Source organism: Phocoena sinus, chromosome 12 (genome assembly GCF_008692025.1).
Source record: "Phocoena sinus isolate mPhoSin1 chromosome 12, mPhoSin1.pri, whole genome shotgun sequence".
Lineage (NCBI taxonomy): Eukaryota > Metazoa > Chordata > Mammalia > Artiodactyla > Phocoenidae > Phocoena > Phocoena sinus.
Genome location: NC_045774.1, coordinates 51,518,607 through 51,540,530, shown reverse-complemented (window position 1 = coordinate 51,540,530; position 21,924 = coordinate 51,518,607). Strand labels below are relative to the sequence as shown.

Here is a 21,924-nt window from a genome sequence, read left to right as displayed (position 1 = left end):
AATATTGCGCTCCTAGGTAGTTCACTTTTCCACACTATAAATTCCTTCATAGTTATTTTTATGCTTTCACTCCAAATATCCTATCTTATATATATATATTTTTTTTAAGTCTTGAGGGAAAAAAAGCAACTATGTTTCTCACTCTTCAAAAATGGTTCCTCTGGTTGAAAAGGAAGAAAAACACAGCATACAACAAACATCTGGATTCTGAAGTGATTGGATTACTTTCTCAAATACCATAATTTCTGAGACCAACCAAAAAGCCACTTTCTCAGGAAGCTACTGATTGTCGGACCCGCTCAAGTATCATCACAGAATCCAGCGCCTCCTCTCCTTCACTCTCCTTCACCATTACAGGTAACGGAAAGAACTTTTGAGCACCTCAACCATCAATCTTATGACCACCTGCAGCCCGCACCTCACCCTCATCCACTGCCCTATCCTGCTCAGCAAGCAATCACGCCCCTGGATTCAAGTCACACAAAGCCCTACCTGGGAAGGAGGTGACTCTGTATTTGAACTTGGGAAAACTGCTTCTGACACTGCACAGTCACCTGGTTTTTATCCCCAAAACGAACCAATACCAGCAACTAGCAATAAATAGTATTCTCATCTATCCTGGTAAATTAGGAGAAACTAGTACAAAGACATAAAAAATATTCCATCTGAGATATAAAAAACAAAATTCAATTTTAAAAACCACTCTTACATGTTCACAACATACTGATTATAAAAATTAAATGTTAGGTAAATATATTTATCCCAAGACATACTACAATTTTTTAAATTAAAAAACAGAACAAAGCAAAGTGAAATCATCATGCCAAAAAAAAAAAAAAAAAACTAACCAATTATTTGAGTGCACATTTGGGAAAAAAAATAACTTTCTACATATTCAAATGCAGAGTGAAAGAGTAGTATATGTACCCCAGATTGATAAACTATATAATTCTATACTATGTCTTCCCCTCTGAGATCTGTTCAAGAAATCAAACACTGTATTTTGAGTAGGAGGAACTAAAGTTTACCTGCCTGCCTCAGCGGTTTTAGTGCAGGACACTCGTGGATTGCCGTAAATGTAGGCATGCAATCCAGAAGAACTGAAACAGGTAATCTGTTATGCTTATAGTGAAAAGAGAAGGATCCCATGTCAACGGCACACCCTCCGATTGTGCATCTCCCTTACCTACAGCTCGTTCACCAGAGCCCTGATCAGGTTCTTTACCAGGCCGGGAATGTTGACTCAGAAGACAGATGACTTTCAGTACATGCAAACCGAGTATTGCAAAAGCTAATCTTCCACCCGTGTGTTAATAGCTCACAGTTAGTCTCCAGCAGCCCTGCTCTCCGGCTGCAAACATCTCATTAGACTAATGCATTCAGCACAGGCAGAAAACTCGATTTACCATAGCTACAGCAATGAATTTCCATTACGATGACAGCTTCAACCACATCATGTCCAGAAAACCAGCCAACCACTGGCTTTTAAAGAACACACACATTTTACATGCAGAAAACGAGGCGTGCAAGTATGTGTGTGTGTGTGTGTGTGTGTTGTGTTTCCTTCCTCTTAGCAGCCCAACTAACAGAAATGTGCAGTGTAGCTTTTTGCTGACACGAGCTGCAAGGTAATGACACTTTTGCTTCTTTGGTAGTTACGTCCTTGTAATAACCTGAATTATGTCACAATTGTCAGAACGGGTGTTTCCAACATTTCGGTTTTCATTACCCCTCCTATGTTGCCATAGAAACCAGACTGTAACATCATCTCTTTGTCCCAGTCCTGCAGCAGTGTGCCAGCACCGGGCTTATAAGATACTGGTGATCTGAAGGAGTGAATGCTTGACTTTGAACAAATAAAATAAAAAGAATTATTCTAATGACATCGTTGTTCAGGAGAGACTGTGTGTTTGCCAGAGGAGTGTGCCTATACAGGTGAGCACACCACGCTCACACGTACTGAGTCTACAGCTGCATACAACACATATGGTTAGTTCTTTTAAACAGGGCACTGACTTGGGCTCCAGATCTGTAAGTGCAGAAGCGTAAACATGGTTTACACTCATAAACATGGTCGGTCCTGCATGAGGCAGAATGGTCCTCACATGGGATAAGGGCTACTATTCATCCTCCATGCCCTATTGTCTTCTCTGTGGCAAATCAATTTATAGTGGTAAAGGGACTTTTTCTTCTTTTTTTTGTAAAGTGGAGCAAGGCTCCCAATTGCCCATTTCATTCACCCCATTCTGGCATTTTATTCCCAAGTATTTCCTATAAGATGGAACATCCATTTAATATGTGACCACCTGCAGGCTTATTCCTGGGGGTGAACAACAAGCAAATTTAGCCAGGACTAAACATCTACCAGGAATAATTAAGGTTTAGGCCACAACTTGGACAGTTACTGAGAACGAAAAAAATGAAATTACAATTTGAGGTTTTTCCAAATACATATACAGAGTCACAAAAGAAAGAAATAAGAAATCTCTCTCCTCAAATTATAAACATAGAAAAAAATTAAATTTTTTTGAAGTCAAAGCATTGTACTTATTGAACTTAAATTCACCACTTAATCATGTCATTTTGTTGTTTTGTGAAGGAAAAGGCAAGTTTGGTAGTTTTTCATTTTGCTCATTTAATATAAGTTCATTTCATTAAAGGAGGAGGAGGAGAAGAGGGAGGGAGAGGAAGACGAGGAGGAAAGAAAACAGGACCCAATGGATGATTTCAATTTGGCCAGCATTTCTGCTGCAGCCACAGTGGTAGTATTTATGCCCATGGCCTTGAACACAATCCTACACTACACTCAGTGAAGCACCTTGGCCTGAGATGCTAGACCAGTCTTTGCTTTAAAATATTTCTTCAGATAAATCAAATAAAAATTTCCTAGATAATCTAGAATATTTCCCAATTTCTGTAAAAGAAGAAAAAGGCTTGTCAAGATCTGCCTGAAATAAAGGAGTTTTCAGTTTTCCTACCCAGCTCTAGAGAATTTGTGATTCTGGTCCTTGGGGTGCACAAGACCCGTCCTTAAGTCAAGTGTGTCTGGGATGCAGGCACTGGCATCACAGGTCAATTGCACAATGAGGCTTAAAATGGAAATTAACTAAACCTGACTTGCTTTTAAAAAGTAGATAGATGCTTGATGGATAGACAGATAGATAGATGATAGATAGATAGGTAGGTAATTTTACTGGGATTTCTTTCTTTATACAACCATGACTGTGGGTCTTAAGTAATTAAGTTCATGTTTTTAAAAATCCTCAATGTTTTTAATTCCAAGAAACATTTAAGTTAAACATGTAAGAGAAAGGAAATTTGGTGGGATGGCTGCATACAAGCTAAGGGGTCTGTTGACAAGACAAGGGGCCCTTCCGAGCTAATGTATCTCCAGGTTTTATACATCCCTGGGCTAGGATCAGGATGCTTAGGCTATGCCATGTTGTTAATTTTCTTTGGTACTATGGTTACATTTCTGTCGCAGACCACAGGCAGCATGCTTCACTCTTTCTACACAAATGCTACTAGGTTGGTGGTTGGCAAGAGGCAGCCAGAGGGAACAGGTTAATTTGGGGGCATCCCAAGTGCAAACCTACTTAGAGTAGCCTCTCTCTGAAGAGTAATCCCTATGTCAGCTGCTGGTAAAGAGTTCTGGTTCCAACACAAGAATCAGGTGGAGAGGGCTGTGTCCTGGACAAAGGAGTCAGTGCTATGGGAAAAACCATAGCACAGTGCTATGATAACCCTTGTTATCATAATAATAGCCAACATTTACTGGGGAAGTATCATGTACTAGCTCTCTTCATATGTTATCTCATTTACAACAACCCTATGAGATAAGTATTATGAGTACCATCCTCATTTTACAGAAAACGAAACTGAGACTTGAGGACTTTACATAAGTTCCTTGGGCAACTTATTTAAATACTTATTTAAAGTACGCAGCTGAGAAGTGTTGCCTACAGGACTGACCCAGGCATTTTGTCCCCAAAGACACAGTACTTAGTCATTTGGCCACATGGCCTCCTGGCACTGCCCCTTGTTCCAGCTCTGCCATTAACCCAAAAACATTGGTCGAATGTTATTACACTCCCCTTCTATAACATGGGGATGGGAGTAGAAGACTAGGTCACCTTTGTGGTCTCTTATGGTCCTGACATTCTACAGTCCAATGAATTGCTTTATCTGCTGGGCTGGAACAGGCAAATGCTTTGGGTTGGAGGAGAACTCACTTATGGTTGTGGCTATGGCCATGACTACTAAGGGGGAAAATAACACCCTCTCTTTCATTAGAATAAGATCTGATAAACTAGTGCTTTGGACTGTCAATTTGGGATGGAGATAGAGGGGAGAGAGCATAGAGAAGGAACAGGGAAGTTTTAATGGCCAAGATCCCATTCCTGAAGTAGCAAAAGGAGACCAGTTTCCCACAATCAAGAAGCCCCATGACACTGCTTCCACATCATTCAACACAGACTTTTCCCTGAATGTTCCTGAAAATTTGAGAAGTTTCAGGGTTATGGAAAGTATGAGGCTTATGATCCCATTTTGCCAGAGGGGAAATCAAGGCAGAAAATTGTTAACCTGATTAGTCAGACAAGAGGTAAACAATTAGTAGACCCAGATCTCCTAGTTCCTCCTAACTGCCACTTCTTCAACCCAAAGCCCTACCTTCCACAGGGCCAGATCTTTGTTTAAACTACACAAGCAAGAATCTTTCAAAATTAGAAGCAAAACTGTTCTTTGTAGTGAAGTTAAACGGGAAACGATCTCAATGTCCAATAAAAAGAGATTATTTAAGTTAATGTATCATGTGTCCATACTATAGAATATACAATGTAACCACCAAAAAGGATGTCATAGAAAGCCATGACATGAAAAAACGTTCTCAATATATAGTTGCCCAAAAATGCAGGTTACAAAAGAATATGCAGAATAGAATCTTATTTTGAAAAAAAGAAAAAGATTGCAAAATACTGGAGCTATGGTAATAGTGATGATCCCTTGGTGATAGGATTATGAATAATTTTTATCTTATTAATCTCTCTTTTCTGTATTTTCTATAAAGGAACACCTACTTTATGTGGTAAGAAAAAGTTAATGTGAATTAATTGATTAGTGACAATTTTTCCTTATCACATCTGCAAACATATTTGCTTATAATTCCCATAAATCTTAAACCTCAAATTTCTTTTACGTCAATGAAATAAAAATAAATCCTGTGCCTGGTGGTTGTAGGCTACATTCAGCCATGGCCTTAGCCAGTGCTTCAAGCTTGAAGACTGCTCCCCAACTCTCTCAAGTTATCCTGTTGTCCTCCACTCCGGGCTTCACCATCACCTAATATCTTTGAGCCCATGCAGCGTATTCAGCGCAACTAACACAAAATCAGGGACAGACTCCCTATCCTTCTATACCCAAGGGCTCCCACGGTCTGTGGGGTCCTTTCACACCTGATGATACTCAGTCTTGTTTTAGTAAAGCCATATTCTAAAGATAAACGGGTAGGTGAGGGAAGAAGGTGATCGAATGAAGTGAAAATCACTCCCATTCAAGGAAAAAATGACTCATTAAAATTCTCTTGGGCCTAAAACTTAGTTCCTTTCAGATGGGGCCTACTGTATTTGTGGCTCTGGGCCTGTGGCCCTGGCTGATATTCAGGGATTGACTTAGTGGAAGTATTTGTCTCAGGGTCTGGCAGTTTTGGTGGTAGCGAGTCCAGTGACCCTCATCCCAGGGGCAGTGTCTGGTAATAGGGTTGGTCAGTGAGGGCATGTGCTGACAGCCAGGAGAGCTGCGGGGGACAATAGCCAGGACTTTTCTTTGGTAACTAGTGTGTAGATTCCAAGCTGCCAAGGAAACAGTCTTGTTCTCCACTGAATCCCCAACATGTGTCTGGTCTGTAGTAGGAAATCAACAAATAATTATTGCTTAATGAATAAAAGAAACTAGGGGTTAAAAAGGTGACCTAATCTTAATCAATATTAGTATAGGCCTTTAGACCTGATTCCTTCTCCCTCCCAAAAAGTGACTGACTTTGGATATCTGCCATCAGAGAAAAAAAATCCTAATCTGTTAAAACTGAAAGGATGACTTCCATTTCCTATCTCCCTCTACCTTTATGCTCTAAAAATGCTGTCTCCTTGGGATCACTTCTGCTTTGAGCCATGTTTGTTTGAAACTGATGAATTTTTATTCAGCATTCGTAAAGGTGATCTCCAAATACTTTTGGCTATTTGATAGGTTTCCTTTTAGCTCCTAAAATATTTTCCCCAAGTTAAATATGAGCGATCAATGTTGGAATGCTGAGAAACTCCTAGAATTAGAGAAAGTGAGCCTCAGTCATACCTGTATGTATATTCCAAAGAGACAGAAAAAGAGACTTCAAATAAAGTAAAGAGTATATGCAATTTACTCTTTTTTAACCTGAATAGCCAAAGCAATCTTGAGAAAGAAAAACGAAGCTGGAAGAAACAGGTTCCCTGACTTCAGACTATACTCAAAGCTACAGTAATCAAAGCAGTATGGTACTGGCACAAAAACAGACACACAGATCAATGGAATAGGATAGAAAGCCCAGAAATAAACCGACACACCTATGGTCAATCAATCTACAGCAAGGGAGGCAAGACTATACAATGGAGAAAAAACAGTCTCTTCAATAAGTGGTGCTGGAAAAACTGAATAGCTACATGTGAAAGAATGAAATTAGAACATTCCCTAATACAATATACAAAAATAAACTCAAAATGGATTAAAGACCCAAAGGTAAGACTGGATACTATAAAACTCCTAGAGGAAAACATAGGCAGAACACTCTTTGACATAAATCACTGCAATATCTTTTTGGATCCATCTCCTAGAGTTACAGAGATAAAAACAAAAATAAACAAATGGGACCTAATTAAACTTAAAATCTTTTGCACAGCAAAAGAAACCATAAACAAAACAAAAAGACAACCTACAGAATGGTAGAAAATATTTGCAAAGGATGCATCTGACAAGGGATTAATTTCCAAAATATACAAGCAGCTCATACAGCTCAATATCAAAAAAAACAACCCAATCAAAAAATGGGCAGAAGACCTAAATGGACATTTCTCCAAAGATGACATACAGATGGCCAATAGGCACATGAAAAAATGCTCAACACTGCTAATTATTAGAGAAATCCAAACCCAAACTACAATGAGGTATCACCTCACTCCAGTCAGAATGGCCAGCATCAAAAAACTACAAATAATAAATGCTGAAGAGGATATGGAGAAAAAGGAACCCTCCTACACTGTTGGTGGGAATGTAAATTGGTACAGCCACTATGGAAAACAGTATGGAGCTTTCTTTAAAAAACTAAAAATAGAGTTGCCATTTGATCCTGCAATCCCGCTCCTAGGCATATATCTGGAGAAAACTATAATTGGAAAAGACATACACACCCCAATATTCATTGCAGCACTATTTACAATAGCCAAGACGTGGAAGCAACCTAAATGTCCATTGACAGATGAATGGGTAAAGAAGATGTCATGTATACACACACACACACAAAACACACAATGGAATATTACTCAGCCATAAAAAAGAATGAAATAATGCCATTTGCAGCAACATGGATGGACATAGAAATTATCATACTAAGTGAAGTAAGCCAGACAAAGGCAAATATCATATGATATGGCTTATATGTAGAATCTAAAAAAAAAGATACAAATGAACTTATTTACAAAACAGAAACAGACCCACAGACATGGAATACAAACTTATGGTTACCAAAGGAGAAAGGGCAGGAGGAGGGATAAATTAGGAGTTTGGGATTAACACATACACACTACTATATATAAAATAGATAAACAACAAGGACCTACTATATAGCACAGGGAACTATACTCAGTATTTTGTAATAAACTATAAGGGAAAAGAATCTGAAAAAGAATTGATATATATATATATATATACACATATATATACACACACATATAACTGAATCACTGAATCACTGTGCTGTACACCTGAAACTAACACAACATTGGAAATCAACTATACTTCAATTTTAAAAAAAGGAGCATATGCAATTTAGCTGACAACAGTTACTTCTTCTGGACCCAATTTCTACAGAAAGGGGTGTGTGTGTGTGTGTGTGTGTGTGTGTGTGTGTGTGTGTGTGTGTTAAGTAGGAAGGACGTACCAGGGGGCTCAGCTAAAAGAAACTCTACATTTTAAAAATGTCATTTAGAGAATAGCCCGTTGGGGGTTGCCTGCAGTTTTGGTTTCTAGAATAAAGTCATTGATCACCTGAAGCTCCATCTCCCTTTATTTGAGGGATGATCTCCAAGATGGGCCCTTTAGTTACCAGAAGGCAAGAACACAACCATTGTCCTTGAAACAGAACTTGAATGCAGATGATGGCGTCTGAAATTTTTCACTGTCTTTAGATTTAAAAGTAGCTGGTTGGTGAATAAAAAGCAACCGGTTGATGAATTCCCTGTAAGGATAACCAACTTTAGTATGGGCCACAATTTTAATAAGCCCACTTGGTTAGAAGCTGAACCCAGAAAACTGAGTCTGGGGCCAAGAGGAAGGAAGAGAGAAGTAAGGTTGCATTGACAGCAAAAATAACTCAGAGCATTCACTGGCAGGGAGTCCAGTGAGCTTTCAGTGAGGCTGACCCAACTCAATGATATGACAAAACACCTAGTCTGAATCATCCTATGCCTGGCTTCCCACATGGTCACAATATGGCTGCCACTTGCTTCTAGGCCACATACTTCCCCGTTCACATTCAACACAAAGGAGAGCTTCTCCAGGTACCTTCCACAGAGGAGCTAGGAAGCTTCTTTCCTAGAGCAACCTGCTAACATCTCTCTCATCTCATTGGCTGCAATTGGGCCATGCCCCATCCCTGAACCAATGACAGTCACTAATATATGCTGATTGGCTTAAGCCCACCTTTGGAGGGGGTGGGAGGTGGATTCTGCTTTGCCCCAGGGGACAGGAGCTGCCTGGGGAGGGCTGGATACCTGAATAATTGCAGTGCTCTTGGCCAAAAGGAAAAGGAATGGGTGCTAAGGGACCATAACCAGCAAGAAGCGACTGATTAGCAGAAGGTAGGGAGGGGGAGCTCTGGGAGGAGAGAAGAGCTTGGTGGGTTGGGGGACAAAGAGATGGCAGGATGCTGTGCGCTGCGCATGTGGCCCTCACTCCTACAGCACTCTCAGACGCGATCTTCAGGAAAGACCACAGACATTGTGAAGTGCTTGATGCGGCTGAAGTTCTTGTAGAAATTGGTGAAGATGCTGAGTTTCGCTCTGTTTTGGTGAAGATGTTGAGCACATGAGAAGCCAGGGACAAATACCAAAGGGATTCAAAAACTGTTAAGCCTGGGGAAGTAGTTAACTGTTAAGCCATATGGGGAGAACTCTGGACTTCCCTGGGATGTGAAAATCAGGAATTTAAGGGACAGAAAGGCAGCCAGCTGACAAAGGGGCTAGAGCCATGTAAGTTGGGTATATATTCAGCTATATTGCTCTCTTAAGTAAAGGGGAGGGATCTTCTGGAGATCCTTGACTGGAATTGGTGCTCTCCAGATGAGCTATTCAAGACTGAATGACTCACACTTTGAGAAGAGTGTTGTGAACTATTGGGATTACCTTAATCTAGCTGCACAGTTCACCCCTAAGCTGCATGCGTGTGTTTTGTGAGATGAGAGATAAAAACCAGGCCCTGACTGAAGGGAATCAATGGGAGGGTCGGTTCCATCCTCTTGAACAATGTAGGGGCTGCAGGCAAGCCTCAGGAAAATGGCCAGGTGGAAACTGAAGGAGTTCCTACAGCTTAGGGCTCAAGGGTTGCTGTAGGGACTCAGAGACTACCTGTTTTTGGCAGCAACAGGACATGTGGCAGCACCATCTGGGAATGGGTCCTTTACTGACCTTCCAGTGATGGAGACCAGGAACAACCTCTGGACTAGTACAAAACCCAGAGAGTTTGGGGGACTCTCCGGTGAGGGATGCCCATCTTCTCCTGGTTTGTGGGAGTTATATTCACACTAAAGGAGATGGGAATAGCAAAAACTAAAATGAAAAGAAAATTTAACAAGAAACATACAAGTTTTATGTGAAGCTCAGTGGCTCAGAGCAAGTATTCTGGCTTGACCCCGTCTGTGACCTTGGGTGAAGAAACGCAACTGCTCTGTGCTTTATTTAATTTCTCTTGTCTGTAAAATGGGCATAGTACTACTCTTGTGAGGATGAAATGAGTTAGAATAGATAAAATGTCAAGCTGTTAGAATAGTGCCCGGAATGAATGAATAAATACATAAATAGCTATAATAAGGAAAAGGGAATCTAAACGGCACAAGCACACTTAAGAAACAGGAGAAAAGGGGGATAAAAGCAACAAAATTGTAGAAGCTGCAAAGCAAATGGGCTGATGGACGAGAGGGATCTGACCTGGTGGACCCACGATATCTGAACCTTAATTCTGAAGTGAGGGGTCCCAGGATGCACACATTTCACATCATGAAAGCCTCTGAAACTGGAGGCTTCAGGAATCTCCAAAAGTGGAAGTGAGAGGGGACTAAGAACAAGAAGACCAGACCCCTACCCCACCCCTATGCTGCTGGTGATGGCCCTTCAATCCTGACCAAACAAAGGATTACTCTATTCTTGAGGACACAGGCCCGCCTGAGGGCAGAGGTGCTGTCCCCAAAACAGGATTCAGAAAAAATTCATATCCTTAACCGTGGGACCCACAGAGCCCACCACGACTCAGCTGTTTGCAGGGAGACTTAGACTCCCAGGCAGGACATCAGAGGGAGAAAAGATCTACACACACTGACAGGTGGGGTTCACGTGAACAGCCCAGCAAGATCCCCCTTCAGTGAAGCCCACCAGTGACAAGGCTACCCATACGCAGAAAACTTCCAATCACATTTTAAGGGGCTCACTAAATTTGATTTTCTGGCCTGAAAGACAGAGACTAAAACCAACAAACAGGAAGAAAAGGAATCTGGAGAAAAAAAAATTTTTTTTAATTATGATTAATGTCCTGGAAGACATAATACAACATATTGCATCAATAACATGAGAATGGGTTGCTATTTTTTAAAAAAGACATTAAAAGGATAAAAGAGGATCCTTGGAATTAAAAATATGAGAGTAGAAATGGAAAATGTAATAGAAAGATCAAAGGATTTTGTCAAGATAAGAGAGAAAAGAGAAAAGAAGGCATCTAGAAGAAATTAGGGGATCAGTATAGGAGATGCATGGCAGGCTGATACCCCCTAATAAGTGAGATGCATGTCCCTCCTGGCTTTACCCTCCTGCAAGTTTATTTCAGCTAGTTTTTGGTTGTATTTGGATGTCTTCTTGGGAAAACAAGGGTTTTGGAGCTTCCTAGGCCATTGTGCTGACGTAAATAATCTTAAGCAAATTTTGATTGCAGCAATTTTTGTTCCTGTGCTTTAAGATGTATTTTAGAAACAGAGAATAAATTTCTTAAGGCAGATTTATACATCCTTTTAAAAAAACATGCTGTTTTGGAAAAGTATGTTAATTGGAACATTGTTGCTCTCTCATTTGAAAATACTTTAGCAGAAGTACTCTAAAGACATACAGGTGAATTTGGAGCTGGCACAGAAATCAGTCCTGCAGGTCAGAGTTATCCTGTCTCCTTATTCTCAGAGTTTTAGCCCTCACCCACTCAAAGGCCACATCGTCAACATCTTAACTGATAAAACTACACTTTAGGTACCACTTTAGGTAAAGTCTGATTTCCAGATGCTAAACCTCTAACCACATCACAAGACCTAGGGACTTTCCACCCAGGGCTTACCAACAACATGGGGTGCCCTGTCTCTGGACCTCCCAAGCACTGGCCACAGCATACATCATCGTCCAATTCTTTAGTCAGGGATGGGAGTAGCCCTCCCACTAATAATTTTGATTGCCCAGATAGGTGTGGTGACTCCTCAAACAGGTGATGACATCTGTTAATATTTTACTACAACCAATTTGTACAAAACAAAGCACAACACACATTGTATTACACAAGCTCCCACTTTCTCAAAACAATGATAATCAGGACCACATATCCCAGGACTCACTCAGAATCCACCTAAATTTAGCCATTTCTTTATATGCTTGCCTTGCTAAATCCTGTATATTTGGGAAGTTGTCTGGCATACAAATGCCACAGTCTTCCCCACAATATCACATACTCCTCCCTTTTCAGCTGGGATATGATCAGGGCCGTGACGTTTTGGAGCACCACATTTCTCAGAGCCACCATTCTTACAGTGATATATGCCCAGTCTCTCATATGGTTTTTGTCCTTCCGTACATTGGGATTTGTATATTCAAACACTGTTCTGGAGCATATCCTGGGTTCTTGACTCCCAGTCTTGATTTCCCTCCCCACCCACCATCTTCAGGGAGCCATTGAACATCCACAGATGTCTCACATGCCCAGTAGGTAGAAAAAAGGGCAGGCTGCTATTCCTTACCCATTATCAGAGCCCACTCTGTGGGATCTGCATTGAGAGGTGATAGTATGGAACCAACAGGAAGCATCACATGTTCCAGGAACTGTGCCCTTCCACTTCTGCCTGGGCTTATGAAATGTGTATACCCTAAACAAGGGAATAGCCTTATCGAGTGGGTATCTTGGGGTGTCTGAGGGTTAGATTGCCAATCATGAGCTCTGGGTGACCAGTTTCTGGGCATTGTGGTCCCCAACCCTGGATGTCCAGAAATTAGTAGGCCTACTGTGCTCCCACCCACACCCCATGAGTTCAAGGTTTTGGTCCCCCATCCCATAATTATGAGTGTTTTTCCTGACATTTTCTCTTGTTTATGATATTCATCAGGTTGACCACTGGGGACAGATCACCCAGAGCCACTGACAGCCTGTGACTCTTGTCAGGTTTAACACCAGATACTATGATAGCCCATCCTTCAGAGATTATGGAGTGAGGGGTCTTCCAAACCTGGAAGGGTATTTTTCCTAAGCATTTTCTTGATGTAGATCAACCCTCTATCAAGGCCCTGATTGTCCTATGGGTGCCATAGCCCTGCCTACTAGGGCCATGGTTACATTATCTCTCAAGTCATAGCTGGCTCCCTACATTAGCACTGCACAGTGCTGAGGTGAGCTGATTGGCTTAAATCTTATTCCAACTGGTATCATAGCCCAACATGTCCTAGATTAACCTCACCATCATTAAGAGAGAAGCAGGGACTCCTTAAGTTTCTCCCCACAAATAACAGTGAAGGGCTAGTGCTGGCTTACCACCACCTGGGCAGGGCTTGTGGCCCTCCAGAGTCCCAGAGGTGACCACTCAGCCTCCTTTATCCCCAGGCAGCAAACAGAAGCGGTGATAAATGAAATATGATGTCAGGTCTGCCCCATCTTCAATTCTTCCCTAGTGTCCTCGAAGGCTTGGTTCAGGAGTGTCTGAAGAAGGACAGGTCACCAGAGGCAGCTGGTAAGAGTGATTAATTCCAGAATAATGGTGATGGGAAATTCCAGAATGACAAATATCAACGGACCTTGTGAGCTGCCCATCCTGGAGGCATGTCACCAAAGGGGGGGAAAAGAAACTAGGAGGTAAGGTAATGCTTAAACATAATGAAAGTGTTACAGTACTGGCAGACAATTTGGGGATAAATTTGTGATAGGTACTTAGAAAACCAAGCAAACAAAAAATAGAGAAAGCGAGAGAGAATTATTAACTCAGAGAGATAAAGAGAAAGAAAAAGAAAATATAACTGTAGCTCATTATGTAATTCAATTCTAAATGATATACATATTTTCAAAACAATATTGTCACTAAGTATTGATTTCACTAAATATTATGCCATAAATTTGTTGGGAGGATGGAAGGAGAAAAAGGTGGGATGAGGTCTTCAAGCTAAACCCTCATCTTCCAAAGTAAGAGATAAACAGACTGTACCTAAAATGAAAATAATCAAAAAAGGGCATTATATGCAGATTAATTAGAAATTTAGGCAAATATCAGAAGCAACAACTAAAAACATGGTTATCATTGAAGAGTAGGGACAGGAGACAACTATTTTTGATGTAAATCTTATAGAATTATTTGCCTTTTTAATCTCTTTCTCAATAGATAGATACATATATACATATATATATAACTTTAATTATAAAAAGCATTAAATAAAAAATTTTAAGCATGCCCATTAAAGTAGAAAAAAAGAAAATCATTGATCTTCTACCTCTGAGAGTGGAGGAGCTCACAAATACTAGGAACATGATTTTTTTCACCTAAGAAGAGTTGCCATTTAAAAAAATATGCAATAAAATTCAATCATAAAATAAAAATTAAAAACAAAAATTTTAAAGTAAATCTAATCACACTGTTTTGTCTTTACTCATAATAAAAAATTTCATATTATTACAGATTCTTTATGAGAATGCCTACCATTGCTCTCTAGTCAGATATTGGAATTTTTTTTCTTGGAGAGATCCAATGACCAATGTTGTGCCTAGAACAGTGCCTGACACATAGTGGGCACTCCATAAATGTTTGTTAAATGAAGAATGAATGAATGAATGAATGAATGAAATTAATTCATTAAACACTTGTGAACATCTAGTTTCCTAGATTCAGAGTTCACTGAACTCTGAATGAGAGGGAGAAAGTTCCTTGAAAGCAGAGACTGTGTTGGATCTATTTTGGGGTCCTGATCTGGGATAAATAATGTGACCCACTGTGTGTCTAGCATGACCCTATTATAGACAGGGATTTTATATTAAATAGGCACTTTTTGAGCTGTCTAGCATATCAGATGCTCACAGATTCCTAACTTCTGAATGCCTTTCCCCTAACGTATGATAAGTGAAATGACAGGGAATCTTTACTCATTCATTCATTCAACATATAGGTAATGAGTGCATTCTGTGTTCCAGGCACTATTCTAGGCTCAGCTTAACAAACAGACCAAAATCTCTAGCCTCATGGAGCTTACTTTCTACTGCAGGGAGACAGACAATAAGCAAGATAAATAAAATATGTACATGTTAATAGTGATGAATGACAAGGAGGAACATTTAAGCAGGGAAGGGGGATAAAGAGTGTCAGGGTTGCAGTAAGGAGGAAGGGAATTGTAATTAAAATCAGAGTAGCAGGGCAAGTCTCCTGGAGGTGAAGGTGTGTTAAGACCTGAAGGCAGTGAAGCGGAAGCCCTCTGAGCCTCAGCCCCTCCACTACAGTGCATAGTGGGAAGACGGTGAGCAGGGGTATCAGCCTGCTCTGTGGACCCCTCACCCACTGCATGTTGGCAGAGCAGCCTTGGGCAAGTTACCTAACCTCTGTCTGGGCCCCTCAGAGTGGGAGTGATGGCAGCTAACTCATAGAATGGGTATGAAGATTCCCGAGACTGAATTCTTTGCTCTCTTCTATGACCTTCGTGATGTTATCAGAGGAACCTCACTCTCATCTATCTGCTCAATCCCCAAACACACCATCTCCCTCCCTTTACCCATTATATCACATCAGACAATATTAAGTCTGTATTGACCAGCATCAGTAACTTATAAATAGGTTTATAAAGAGTTTAAAATGTAGATTTGTAGTCATCACCTTTTTTGTGTGTAAAATATAATTGATTTAAAACATTGTGTAAGTTTAAGGTGTATAACATGTTGATTTGATACATTTATATATTGTGAAATGATTACCACTGTAGCCTTAGCTAACACCTCTATCATGTCACATAATTATTATTCATTCTGGGGGGGAGATAACATTTAAGACCTAGTCTCTTAGCAACTTTGAAGTCACCTTTCTAATAGGCCAAGATTCTTTCCATTTTTATTCTAAAATGATCTCAAGTTGTAAATCTGCCAACTAACACTTATCCAGAGCTATCGTTTGCCAGATATTGTGCAAGGCACGGGAGAAACAAATACAGACTTTTCTATCCTGGACCCTATGGTCATGAATACCAGCAAAAACACTCCTTTACATCTGAGCTCTGAGGCCAGCTGCCTGGATTCAAATCCTGACTCTGTCACTTATTAGGTGACTAACCTTTGGCAGATTACTTAACTTGTGCGTGCTTCAGAATCCACGTCTATAAAAAGAGGGTAAAAATACGTTATTTATAAGGATTCCATGAACTAACTAATACACTTAAAGTGCTTATAACAATACCTGGCATGTTATAAGCTCTCAACAGATGTTAGCTTTTAAAATGACATAGATGACCTATAATAATTTTAAAAACATTTATAACATCTAGTTTTCACAGACGCCCTGGGTGACAGAGAGCCAACACTCACAAGTCTAACTTGTATAAGTGAATGAATTCCTCTTCCTCCATACATCTGTATTTGCATCCACTGATGTACACGGGGACTTAAAGACTCTTTTGGGGGAGAGGGTAGGAAGTTTTTCCATTTTTTTCTATTTCATTGATTTAGGCTCTTTATTATTTCTTTCCTTCTGCTTGCTTTGGGTTTAATTGCTCTTCTTTTTCTAGTTTCTTAGAGTAGAAGCTTAGATTTTTGATCAGAGACATTGCTTCTTTTCTAATAAAAGCTTTTTTTTTTTTTTTTTTGGCTGCATTGGGTCCTCGTTGCTGTGCACAGTATTTCTCTAGTTGTGGTGAGCGGGAGCTACTCTTAGTTGTGGTGCATGGGCTTCTCATTGCAGTGACTTCTCTTGTTGCAGAGCATGGGCTCTAGGCACGCAGGCTTCAGTAGTTGTGGCATGTTGGCTCAGTAGTTATGGCTCACGGGCTCTAGAGCGCAGGCTCAGTAGTTGTGGTACATGGGCTTAGTTGCTCCGCAGCATGCAGGATCTTCCCAGACCAGGGATTGAACCCATGTCCCCTGCATTGGCAGGAGGATTCTTAACCACTGTGCCACCAGGGAAGTCCCTAATATAAGCATTTTAATGCATAAATTTTCCTCTAAGCACTGCTTTTGCTGCAACCCACAAATTAGATATAATGTATTTTCATTTTTATTTTGTTCAAAGGATTTTAAAATTTACCTTGAGGCTTCCTTGAGGCCCATAGGTTATATAGAAGTGTGTTAATTGCCAAATATTTGGGGATTTTCCAGACATCTTATTGTTACTCATTTCTAGTTTAATGCCATTATACTTCAAGAACATACTTTGTGGGGCTTCCCTGGTGGAGCAGTGGTTGAGAGTCCGCCTGCCGATGCAGGGGACACGGGTTCGTGCCCCGGTCCGGGAAGATCCCACATGCCGCGGAGCAGCTGGGCCCGTGAGCCATGGCCACTGAGCCTGCGCGTCCGGAGCCTGTGCTCCGCAACGGGAGAGGCCACAACAGTGAGAGGCCCGCGTACCGCAAAAAAAAAAAAAAAAAAAAAAGAACATACTTTGTCAGATTTCATTTATTTTTTTAACCTGTCCACCTGCCCTCTATCCCACTGGCCCAGCGGAGGCACCCTGCACACTCTCTAGGCAGCACCACCACTCTTGCCCATAGGCCAAAGCTCCAGGAACCAAAAAGAGGTTTCCATTTTTTAAAATGTGTTAAGGTTTTCTTTAGGAGCCAATGTATGGTTTACCTTGGTGAATGTTTTGTGTGCAATTGAAAAGAATGTATTTTCTGATCTTGCTGAGTATTCTATCAATATAAACATCAATTAGGTCAAGTCGGTTAATGATATTATTCAGATCTTCTTTGTCTACTGTTTTCTGTCACTTTTTCTATCAGTCCTTGAAGTCTCCATCTATAATTATGGATTTGCCTCTTTCTCCTTTCAGTTCTAGTAGTTTTTCCTTCATGTCTTTTTAAGCACTGTTGTTAGATATGTACAAATTTAGGATTGCTATGTCTTCTTGGAGGATTGACTCCTTTATCGTTATGTAACATCACTATTTATCCCTGGTAATATTCCTTATATTGAAGTGTACTCTTTCAGATATTAATATAATATAGCTATTCCAGCTTTATTTAGTATTTGCATATTTATTTTTTGTCCTTTACTCACAATATATGTATGTTTTCATAGTTAAAATGAGATAATATAAAATGGTTTAATATATATGCAGTTGGAGCACCAGAAGGAGAAGAGAGAGAATGAGGCAGAAGAAATATTCGAAGAACTAATGGTTGAGAATTTTCCAAAATTCATGACAGACATCAAACCACAAATCCAAAAGCTCAGAAACATCAAGCAGAAAACAAAAACATCACACCTAGGTATATCATTTTCAAACTGCTGAAAATAAAAGATGAAAAGGAAATGTTAAAGGCAGCCAGAGAAAAAAGGCATATGACATACCCTGGGGAGGACAGCAGACTCTCAAAGAGTAGTCAGAAACATCATTCCAGTGCCCCTTTAGAAGGTCATCAATCCAAAATTATTTAAAAAAAAAGAAAAAAAAACAGAACTGACTTCACCAAACTTAGAGCATCTGTTTTGCAGCAATCTTAAAACTTCTAGTAACATGCCTTTTGAGCACATTAGAGAAGCGCCTTATTCAAAGTAATCCAGGAAAACAAGTCCCCACACACTGTACACTTCTGTTACCAGCTTCTTCATCAACCTGCCTGCTCTGCCCGCCAACTCTGCTAGTGACTTCTGAGCTGTTCCCCCGACAGGCCCTATAGAGGGGGACTGTAGAAGAGCAGGACATCTGTAGGCACATTCAGCTTCAGGGAAGGAGACTAAACATATTGCCAGGTGGGAATGACCCACCCAAACTTCCCGAAACAGGCTGGAGGGGGCGGGAAGGGGGTTTACCACACCTACTCTCACAAGAACTAGAGAACCCACTGGTGAAGAGACTGGAAGGTATGGCACCGGGGCTGCTGGCACCAGGGCTGCTGGTGATGTTGACCAGCTTCAGCACCTGGAGTCTGGTTTCCATACCCCTGAGAGAGAAAAACCAAAGCAACAGAAAAAAAGAGACAAAAAAAAAATTATAATAATCACAAACTGAGTAGGGGAAACAATTAAGGATACGGTATCAGAATGAAATGAGTATGTGTTTGCTAAAGTTAGATGTAACATGATAGACAGGAAAATAGAAAAATAAAATGTACACCGTGATACAGAACAACTAAGTGATGGGAAACAGATGTGAATCTGTGTCGGAAGGAGAAAAAGAAATGAAGAGACTGACAGGAAGAAGGCACATGTTGGCTATGGAAGGGTGAATGGGTCTTCTGGAGCAGGGTTGACTCAAAACAGCATGGGGATATGTGTTGTTGAAGGAGGCTGCCAAGGAGGGAAGGCAGGAAAAATGGTGTTGGTACCCTTGTATGCAAGTGATTGAATTAGTCTTCTACCCGCAATCTCTTTTTACCTCAAATGTATTGAGAAAAATTATTAATGTGCTCACAGTGGATCAAGAAACTGATGATTTAAATGATCAGTAGGTACTAATTAGCAGCCACGAGTCTTAAAGGTGTGCAGAGGGTGTTAAGCCCCCAACTGCTTCTGGGCTCTCAGCTGGACCCAGGCCTCCTCACCTTGCCAAATAACTTTATTTTTAAGGACAGAATCCAATTCATTTTCCAAACAACTACCTCCGGAGCCCCAAATGGCGATGGCCGTCACAGCAAGGGGACTCCCTCCCTGAGGCCAATTCTCCATCCCATTTGCTCAGATGCCAAATTTTTCGCCTCCAATACATTATATTTTAGGGAGATTAAAAATTCATATCCCCAACATAGTGAGACAAAGGATCTCATTTTGGCAAAAAGGACCGTTTGAAATTATGCCTGGGCGGGATGAGTTACGAAAAAATCTGTCCTAATGCAGCAGGTTGTGATGGCCCTGACTACTAAGTTAGCATTGCTGGAGCCCGGAGACTCTCCCAGGGGGACCAGTAATGATGGAAAATTGCACGTGCTATTAGCCTGTTTTCACACTGGACTTAGCAGCTACTAGAAAGGTGATGGTTCTCTGGAAATTACAGAATAGTTGACTGGATTCTTTTTGTCTCCATAAACCAGTGGAGGAAATGGGATTCTCTCCTTTGCATGATTTCCTGTTACTAATTAGAATATTAAAATCTTATGGAACAAAAGGGTGGCCAAAGTCTGAGTTCGAAACTCTGCAGTGACTATATTCACTTAGAAAGAATTAGGTGGGCTTCCCTGGTGGCGCAGTGGTTGAGAGTCTGCCTGCTAATGCAGGGGACACGGGCTCGGGTCCTGGTCTGGGAGGATCCCGCATGCCGTGGAGCGGCTAGGCCTGTGAGCCACAACTACTGAGCCTGCGCGTCTGGAGCCTGTGCTCCGCAATGATAGAGGCCGCGATAGTGAGAGGCCTGCGCACCACGATGAAGAGTGGCCCCCGCTTGCCACAACTAGAGAAAGCCCTCACACAGAAACGAAGGCCCAATACAGCAAAAATAAAATAAATTAATAAACTCCTACCCCCAACATCTTCTTAAACAAACAAAAAAAAGAATTAGTCAAGGCATTATTTTGAATCCTCATATTTTAATTGTGTGTGACAGAACATGGAGTTGCATTAGAGTGTTATCATCAGAGTAAGAGGATACAGTCCAGGGAGGCTGGGTTTTGTGAGACCCAGATTGCTATGAACATGTACTACACATTATTAAATTTTTACCTCAAATCCTCCGAATGCTTGCCCTTGTTTTTCTTTCCTGGTCCAATTCCCAGCTCCTCGGTGAACTTGGGTGCCACATGTGTTGGACAAATCCGTGGAGGATGCTCTGCTCAGGGTCCTCTTCCCACCTGCAATGAGAGGAAACAAGTGGGCTTCTGCCCTGGGGAAGACAAGGACCGCTCCCTGAGGCAAGCATTTCCACCATGGAAGGATTCACTGTGGAGAGGAAAGCACCTCTCCTGCCAGGAGCTCAGCTGATCTCTCAGACCAAGTTTAAGTGTCTGACACGAACAATGTGCTCTCCCTGGAAGCCAGCACTTCCTGGGTTCTAGGAGCTTCCTGACCAAAGCTCCAGCCTGGCAGCCAACCCCCTGTCTGTCAAGGTGCTGATGGGAGCTCTCCCCCACCGCCAAAAGAGTCATCTCTCAGGCACCAATGTATTGCACTTTCATTTATCAGGGTTTCCTCGGTGTTATGGGTTGAATTCTGTCCCTCACAAAATATGATGAAATCCTAACCCCCAGTTCCTCAGAACATGATCTTAATTGAGATAGGGTCTTTACGGAGGGGATCAGGGTAAAGTGAGGTCATTAGGGTGTGCTCTAATCCAATATGACTGGTGTCCTTATAAAAAGGAGAACTTTGGGGCTTCCCTGGTGGCTCAGTGGTTGAGAATCTGCCTGCTAATGCAGGGGACACGGGTTCGAGCCCTGGTCTGGGAGGATCCCGCATGCCGTGGAGCGGCTAGGCCCGTGAGCCACAACTACTGAGCCTGCGCGTCTGGAGCCTGTGCTCCGCATGAGAGAGGCCGCGATAGTGAGAGCCCCGCGCACCATGATGAAGAGTGGCCCCCGCTTGCCACAACTAGAGAAAGCCCTCGCACAGAAACGAAGACCCAACACAGCAAAAATAAATTAATTAATTAAAAACAAAAGTACCGGGCTTCCCTGGTGGCGCAGTGGTTGCGAGTCCGCCTGCCGATGCAGGGGACGCGGGTTCGTGCCCCGGTCGGGGAGGATCCCGCATGCCGCGGAGCGGCTGGGCCCGTGAGCCATGGCCGCTGAGCCTGCGCGCCCGGAGCCTGTGCTCCGCAACGGGAGAGGCCACAACAGTGAGAGGCCCGCGTACAGCATAAAAAAAAAAAAAAAAAAAAAAAAACAAAAGTACCAATGCCACCGTGGATGTGAGGATTAAATTAGTCAATGCTTTAAAAAAAAAAAGGAGAACTTTGGACACAGAGACAGACATGCATTGGGAGAAGACAATGTGAAGAGACACAGGGGAAAGATGCCATCTACAAGCCAGAGACAGATCCTGGAATGATCCTTTCCTCACAGC

The 21,924-nt window shown here is 41.6% G+C and overlaps 1 protein-coding gene across 2 annotated transcripts in view; it reads right to left on the bottom strand.

Annotated features, from left to right (window-relative positions):
* SCML4 (Scm polycomb group protein like 4) overlaps positions 1 to 1,406 on the bottom strand; it is a 106,393-nt gene extending 104,987 nt beyond the window's left edge. For both annotated transcript variants that reach the window (XM_032651077.1, XM_032651080.1), the window contains exon 1: positions 1,187 to 1,406. The gene's annotated coding sequence lies outside the window, so the exon portion shown is untranslated. The remainder of the gene's footprint in view (positions 1 to 1,186) is intronic.
* Positions 1,407 to 21,924: the final 20,518 nt, after the last annotated feature.